Source organism: Syngnathus floridae, chromosome 1 (assembly GCF_059516105.1).
Source record: "Syngnathus floridae isolate MCC-2025c chromosome 1, RoL_Sflo_1.0, whole genome shotgun sequence".
Taxonomy (NCBI): Eukaryota; Metazoa; Chordata; class Actinopteri; order Syngnathiformes; family Syngnathidae; genus Syngnathus; species Syngnathus floridae.
The window spans coordinates 881,204-889,663 of NC_142413.1; positions in this window are offsets into that span (position 1 = coordinate 881,204).

An 8,460-nucleotide genomic window follows, 5' to 3' on the forward strand; every position below is an offset into this window, starting at 1 on the left:
AAAAGGCAGAAGAGCGCAGAGAAGTGCAAGAGATTTCGCAAGGGATTTCAGGTCAAAGGTTAATTGCCAGGTGACCCCCCCCCCCCCGCCAGTGGGCGGGGCTAGCTCAGCATTGGCCCGGAGCCAGCCCCGCCCCTCCCTTCGCGCTGATGTCGGCTTGTTTTGACAGCGTTCACGCAGAGTCGGCTGAAGGGGGAAAAAAAAAAAAAGACTGGCGGTTGCATTCCTCTGACCCTTCCAGTTTGAGGAAACGAGGCTGTTTGAATAGAAAGCGTTTCCATTAAAGTATTTTCGAATGCGGCTTTTATCATGTCATTGAACAGTCGCTCTTTGTCGGGTCGCCGCAACCTTGCATTTCCCTCGTTGATGAAAATATTTGAAAAGGCGCACGTTGAGGCCAGCGTTGGCACGGTAGAATCGTGTTTGTCAAGGCCCGGCGCGGTCAGACACAAACAGGCATTTAGAGCGAGAATTGCAGGCTGACCCGCGGCCGGCGCCCGCGTTTTGTGGCACTTTCCAATTTGCCAAGCTTTCAAAGCGGCGAATGAATGTTCAGTCGGCGCACAATATTGCACATTGTGTTTTTGCCCTTCCGCACAATGCGGCTGGTGGATGAGAAGGCGAGGCCTCGCCTCGCGCTTTTCACCAACCCGAGCTGCCAATTTAGCTGATTCAAGGCCGCCCGGCCTCGTGTTCCGACACGCATTTTGCGCAGAAGTTCGCCGCTTGCCCGCCGACGAATGTGCAATACGACGTACAGTGAGCAACTTCGCAATGACTTTGTATCACTACACAACTTGAGTCATTTCAGTTGTTTTTATGGCAACAATGTTTGTCAGCGCAACCAAGGTAGTACCGTATTTTTCGGACTAGAAGTCCAGGGCGCTTGCGTGTGTTGGCTCAGATGTTGAGCTCTGGATTTGTGAAACAAAGAGCCGGTTATCAAACCCATGTCTTGCCTGGTACTTTGGTAACGCTACAATATCGTTGCATACGTAGATCTGTGGAATAATTGGATTGGAACTGTTGAATTTTGTCGAATAAATTTCACCCAAAAGGCGATTTATACTCCGGGGAGACTTGTATATGGTTTTTTTTCCACTTTATTGTGCATTTCATGGCTGACGCGACCTATATTCCGGAGCGACTTTTAGTCCGAAAAATACGGTAGGTTGTTTTTCCTCTTAGCTCAAAGTCAGGCTTCAATGCGAGGGACAACTTTGTTTTTCTCGTGAAAAGCAAGAAAGACAGTTTTCCCGACGGCAAAACTTCCAACATTTGGTTGAGTTTCCCAACCTGTCAAATTTTAACTTTTTGAGTGCACCTGACATTTTTTTCTTTGCAGTGTACAGCCCCCCCCCCCCAAAAAAAGAATCATACAGTGGCATTCAACTTTATCGTTCACTTGATTCGATTTTCATCTTCTGCGCCCACCCGCACCATTCACGGTGGAGTAAAAAAATAAAATAAATAAATGAAGAATTACTGTAACTATTGTATACAACAACAATCACGTCTTTGTGTGTGTAAACGTCGTTATTTTCTTCCACTGGAATGCAACAATGAAGGCTCTCGTCAGTCATGAATGAAGTTTGAAGCAGATATTCATCCCACTGATTTGTTTTTCTACATTACACTTTACCCGCAGCCTTGTATTTTTTCTTTATTTTTCTTTTAATGTCTGACTGCATTTCCATGGCAACAATTGGAACGGGCAAAGTGGGCCAAAGCGAGGCAAAAAACCTTTACGGCTGCATTGTTGTGACCAGTTCCTCTTTTTTTCTGAAAATCCACATGTCAAAGTCAAAGTCTCCTTTATTGTCAATTATAACAAATGCCCAATAAAAAAAAAAAAAAAATCCTTGTAAAAATTTTTTACAAACCCCAAAAAGCTTTCAAAAATGCTGATAAGCATTTCGTATTTTCAGTATATCTTTTTAAACATTTAGAATAATTCCCACAAATCTATATTCACAGACATCAAACATTGCATCACTGCACGTATCATTAGCTTAACTTGGGTGCTAACTTGATGCTAACATACAATGGTAGAGGTAAAAGAAACCTTTCGGCACTTAAATTTTTTTTAACAACCCCCAAAACGCTTTCAAAAATGCTGATAAACATTTAGTATATTTATTAAATATTTAGTATATTTTCCACAAATTTATATCCACAGACATCAAACATTACATAGCTTAACGGGTCTGCTAGCTTGATGCTAACATACAATGGTAAATGCTATGGACGGGCTAACAACCAGCAAAAACAAAAAAAACAAAAACTGTTGAAAGACAAACAGAATGAATGTTGCACTTGTAGGCTTTCTATTTATCCTTCGTTTGGGCTTCTCGTTCTTCGGGGTCACAGCAGGTTGCCCTCATTAGTACCGGGGGGTCAGTCTGTCACCCTACTTGCACCGCCCTCCCCTCCCAAAAAAAAAAAAAAAAAAAAAAACAACACAACGACCACACACAACACAAACAGGATGGTAACCTCTAACCTCAAGATCTTCATGCTGTTCTTTGCTTTAAAAATGGAGAAAAAAAAAAGGCCAAAACACACAACTTCTTCCTGGTCACACTCACAGAGGGCGCTAAAGAGGCCCAAGCAGAAGTGGGGAGGGGGGAGCAAGCCACTCTGTTTTTCAACCGACGTGTGAACAAAAGCTGGGCCAAAGTGGCGGAGCACAGCCCGGGGTGTTTACTGCGCTCGTATCTATAACCAACAAATCAGCCATGGCACCCCAAAGCGCACGCGCACACACACAAATTCACAGCGCCCCCATCCACCCCAGCTCCCCCACTGCCTGCCCCCTTTTCCGTCATTGGAAGCCTCGAATGAAGGAAACGTCCATCTGGGTGTGATCAGCAATTACGGAGGGAAGCTGTCAGCATGCATTAAGGCCTGCAGGGAAGGCGGGCGTGTTCCCGCGGCTTTTATGATGGGGTAGGGGGGGGGGGGCAAAGTGATGTGGTGAAGAAAAAGCTTAATTTTCCTCGACTTGGCCCAAACTATTCAAATATATCTGGCTTTTTTTTTTTTTTTTTTTGCCGCTCTCTTCCTTGAAGAGTTGCCTGAACGCAGCAAGCTTTTGGCGCAAGATCGGCATTTTTCAGGTCACGCCCGCATCGCATTTTCAACTGGTCCAGGTCGTGAAGTAACAAAGCAGCCCCAGAGTATTAGGCTTCATTTTCTTTTTTGTCAAACGACTTGTTACACTGAAACTTTCCCAAAACGGCAGTCGTAACGACGACGCGGCCCGCATCGACGACGGCGCCGACGGTCCCGACGTAAGCGATACGCCGGAAAGTGGACGCAGCTCGTGGCTGGCCCCCTTTTGTCGCTGCTCACTGGCACAGGCGGTGATTCCCTGTAACACTTGAGCTGCCACCGGTGTTCTCAGGGCACAAAAGCACCATCATTAACTTTTTGCTCCGTCGGAATGCTGCTGCACGGCGGCCAACAAGCCCCCCCCCCCTCCCTCCCCTCCCCCGCCTCGCCCCCCTTTTTTCGGCTCGCCCTCATTTACTAAGACCAGGTGTGCAGACCCACAACAAGAGGGAGGGGGAGCATCAGTGCGCACTATTTATTCACTGAGGTCTTTCTCAAGGTCTTGATTGGGTCGTTTGTTTGCTCAACTACCGATTGGCCGCCGAGCAAATGAAAAGTCGGCCGACGGGACAAAGACAGTGCGCGTGTTGTTTTTTTTTTTGCGCCGGGGTGCTCCTGTGGCATTCGCCAGCCGCTGTGCATTGAATACCGCCAAGGCCGCCGCCGATGCGTCACATGGGGACGAAAGGGGGCGGAGCCAGCGGAAGGTCATTGAAAGTCGCAGGTGGGAGAAATCCATTCAAATTTCACTGTATTGCTCGGAAACCTTTTTCCGTACTGCAATTCATGTTGTGTATTTTAGGTCCTATCATATTGAGTTTTTTTGCATCCGTGCTACATTTTGCCAGTTTTTTTTCGTGGCGGTTGTGGTAGACGATTGATTGCTGTCCTTTTTGCGTGTTTCCCCACGGAGGACACCGCACGGCCATCCGTGTGTGGTTGCCGCATCGGATCCGGGAGGGCTCATGTGCAAGAAACTGTGAATTCTGTGTGATGTGTCACTTTGAATCCGGTCCCAGAGAATGTGTGAATGACTCATTGTGAGTGCGTGTGTATGTGTGTGTGTGAGGGTAATTGGGAGGCGGGCGGGCGGGCGGGCGGGGTACCGGGTCGGGCCTGGCAGGTTGAGCGAGTTGCTTAAAAACTCTTTTCAGGGGAGACGCAGCAGGCGTGGGGGCCGGTGGAGGGGGTGGGGTGGGGTGGGGAGACCAGGACTAATTGGCACTAATTGAATTGGATGTGCTGATCAGATGGGAGGCTGTGGAAGTAATCGGAGTTGTCACAGTAGATAACGCAGGGCTGTCCCAGAGTGTCCGCCTCATGTGACAGCCTGTAACATAGCCTGTGAGAGGGCAGCGGCCCCCTTTGTCCACGCAACAAAGGTTGCCAACTACAGCGAGCGGCGAGCGGGAGGCGGGGGGGCAAACAGGCGAGGAAGTCAGCAAAGAGAATGAACAGGACGCTCCAAACAAGTGCAGGCGGCTTGTTTGCAAATGCAGCGAGGGAGACGGACGGACGGACGGACGGACGGACGGACGGTCCAGGGTCCGCACCGCTTGAAAAAGGCGGCAATGCAAGTCAGATGTTCCTCTGCAAATTGTATTCGTATTTACAAAAAGTGTCAATGGGCAACAAAATACCTTTGGAGGACTTTGCAGCAAAACTATTTTCCAAACGCAAGTGCTTGACCGTTCCGTGGAAAGAAAAAAAGAAAAAAACAGATCAACTTCAACCAAGTCCGCAGGCACTGCTGTCCAATTAAGCAACATTTCTCAGCGTGCACATCTGACTCACGCACACACACACACACACACACACACACACACACACACACACACACACACGTATACACACACGCACACGCCATTCACGAGAGAGTGGCTAGCGAATTTGCGTCGGCTCGCGCACCTCGGGAGGACTGAGACGTGCGAGTGTGCGGGACTAAGCCCTGGCGAAACCTACTGCGAAGGTCACCACCTTTACAGAATCAGCGCCTCTGCTTGGCAGGGCTAATGGCGGGGCCCCGCAGCTGCACAGGGACCGGGAGGGGGAGGGGGGGGGGGGGGGTGCACATGAAGAGTGCAGAAAATGAAGGACAAAGCGTGAGATAAATGGGAGGCAAGTTGGAGATCTCCCGAGTTCAGTGTTGCCTCGCTTGATGGTGCGCTTGAGGTCCCACAAGGGGTAGCAAGACAGTTTTTCTTTTCTTTTGACTCACTTTGTTTTTTGTGAATTGCTTCAATTTATTTCCGTTTTTATCCGTTTAGTATTCATTTCATTTTTACTTATAATTATTCTTTTAAATTATATATATATATCTCCAGCAAATACATTTAAGTATTAATATTATTGCTTTCTTGTACAATTGTTGTACTGTCAATTTACGTTCCAGTTGGCACTGACTGCACTTCTTTTGTTGTTGCCACAATTTAATAGCAAAAGATTTAATTGACAAGTAGACACAATCCGACTGTAACTCTGTCCAAAGTGCCGCATGTGTTCTTCTTGGGTCGCTCTTTCCATGGCAGGTGGTGGCAACTGCTAGGTGTCAGATGGCAGCGTTAGAGTGACACCTACAGAGCGGACTGAGCTGACTCACAAATGTTTCTTTTCTTCACTTGTTGTCATGTGGACAGACAAAATAGTTTTGTTTTGCATATAATTGAAGATAATATGCATAGTGGTCCACTGAATGGACCTGGAAATATCTCCAACGAGCTTTGGCTGTCCAAATAAGAAACAAGCACAATTCATTCTTTTTGTGAGGACAAAAGATAAAAACCACACGGTTTGTAATTATAGGACAAATGGTGTTGTGTTGGGTTTTTTTTTTTTTTTTGTTCCTAACCGATTAACAAGAGACATCCAGACCAATTCTTCTGACATCTAAAAGGAGAACATTCATTCGCTCGCTCGTTCGTTCGTTCGTTCGTTCGTTCGTTCGTTCGTTCATTCATTCTTTTTATTTATTTACTGTCCATGGTTTTCTCTATTTATTTATTTATTTATCCATCCCTGTATTTATTTTTTATGTATTTGTTTGTTTATCTATTTATTTATCCCTCTATTTATCTGTTTATCTATTTATTTATGGCTCTATTTATTGATTGATTGATTTACTATCCATGGTTTTCCTTCTCTTCATGTAGGCACTGATCAATTTCTCCCACCTTAATATCCTGTTTCTAGCCCTGGACGGCTTTTGAGATCTGTTTTTTTTTCTGCGGGAGCGGACGACGAAAGAACGGTGCGGGGCCACGCTGATTTCCGAGCAGCGCGCAAACGGCGGCTACGACGGAGTCACCAGAAGGCCAGCCGTGTCTGCGAGGCGCCGCTGTCAAGAAGCATCTCTCGTCTCATCTGGGCTCTGCCTGGCATCCTCCTCCGCCATTTCCTGGGAATACAGATGGCGTCAGCCACCATCTTGCGAAGGGACACGACTGACGTGGATCACCACCCCGGTGGCCTCCCGTTGACCCAAGTTGTGCCATCTCTCTAAAACCCCAATAATCCAATCACGCAGCCGTCGTCGCTGAGCCGCCGCGACCGAGTCTCTGTCACGCCTTCGAAGATCTCCACGGTGGCGCTCACGTGCTTTAGCGGTGTTACGAGCCACCCACGTGGGTCCTTGGCTCTCTGCCTGGAGACGCCCGTGCCTCCCAGAGCTGCAACAAGGTACAACTATTTCGTTACGAGTTAGTCTGGGTGGCAGGCCAATGAGTGAAACAGGAAGCAAGTCAAGCAAAAGTGGCCAAAATGTCAGGTACTCCAAAATAATGATACGTGTAGGATTCAGGGGTGAGCTGAGTATGGGGGGTGGCTATCGGTTGGAATCGTCACGTCTGTGAGAAAAAGCTTCTTGACCCATTTGTTGCCCTATTCGTGTTGTGTTCCTGTGCCTGCTATCAGGAGGAGGAGAGACTGAAGCGCAATCCCGATTCCCCCGTTCACGTCTCGTCTCGTCTCGAGAGAGGAAACACACACATGTAAGTCAAATGTATTGCTCTTCATGGTTAGATGAGAGCTTCCACACGTGGCTCCAATGACGTGTTGTCGCTTCACGTTGACTAGAGCGCGAGCTTAAGCGGCGTCCGAGCAATTTAACCCTTCCAAAGAAGGGCAGAAGGGGCGAGGCAAAATTTTCGGGTTTAGCGGAGGGAATGGGATTGGGCTTAACAGCGAAAGCATAGAAATAGGATAGAGTGCCGAGAACTGATCCCAGCGGGACTCCCCGAGTGACGTAGCAATATTGCCCTGGTTTACATGGTGCGTCCACTTTGACGGATCAAATCCAAACCCCAAAAATGCTGAGGCTGTAATACAATACACGTTTGGCGGCCGTCTTGGGGGAGTCACACACTTGCCTGGCTCGTGCGCCGACAAAAACATTTGGCGGCCATCTTGTTTGTCACAGTCAACGGTATCAAAAGCAGCAGCATTAGAGCAATATTGAGCAAGTGTCCAATAACAGAAGTTGCAAGTCGAGTGACAGATGAGTCGTCAAATTTAAAATTGAACGTCCTACATAAAGACAGGCGGCCATCCCTCCATCTTGGTTTTCTATTGTGTCCAAAATAAGTCGTGCCGCAGGTGAGCTCGAGCCAGCTGACGCCCAGAATCAAATGCAGGAATTGAAAATAATGGCAGACTTTTGTTTTTTGCGTGTGGAGAGGCTTGAGGGCCCGCAGCGTCCCGCCGACGCCGCCTTGGCCAAAGCAGGTGTGACGGTGCGGCACCTCCTGTTTTGTCATCCGTTCGCACCTACGCGGGGCCGGGCGTGACGGGGCGTGCCGGCCAGCGCCGCCTGACCCCGGGCGGGGTGGCGGCTGCCAAACGCCGCTGAGCGCTTGGCAGCGGGAGACGCACGCGCATCGTCTTGATGATGGCGGGAGACAGGAGGAAGGCGCTCTCCTCTCTTTGTTTGCGCTCGCTGCAGTGACAGTGGCGTGGTGTGATGTGGCATGTTTTGACCAAAATGCAAGATAACAACACACAAATGTGCCACCAGCTTGACATCATCTGGACCGCCGTAAGCATCCTTTTGGACCGTTTGACTAGCTTTATTTTTTTTATTCTGTTTTGACTTTTGAAACTCAGTTAGTTTCTGTTTCCTCCCCCCCCCCCAAAATGTTACTTTTTCTTAGTTGTAATATTTATTTCTTAGTTTATTTATTTATATATTCATCCCCCAAATGCTTTCTGGTTGAGTTTTTATTAGTTTATTTATTTATTTTGTGGAGTATTAGTTGAGTACAAAATATCAGGATCATTCTTTTTTTTGTTTTAAGTTACAAATGCACAGCAATACTGACAAAATGTTAGTTTTTCTAAGTTGTAATGTTTATT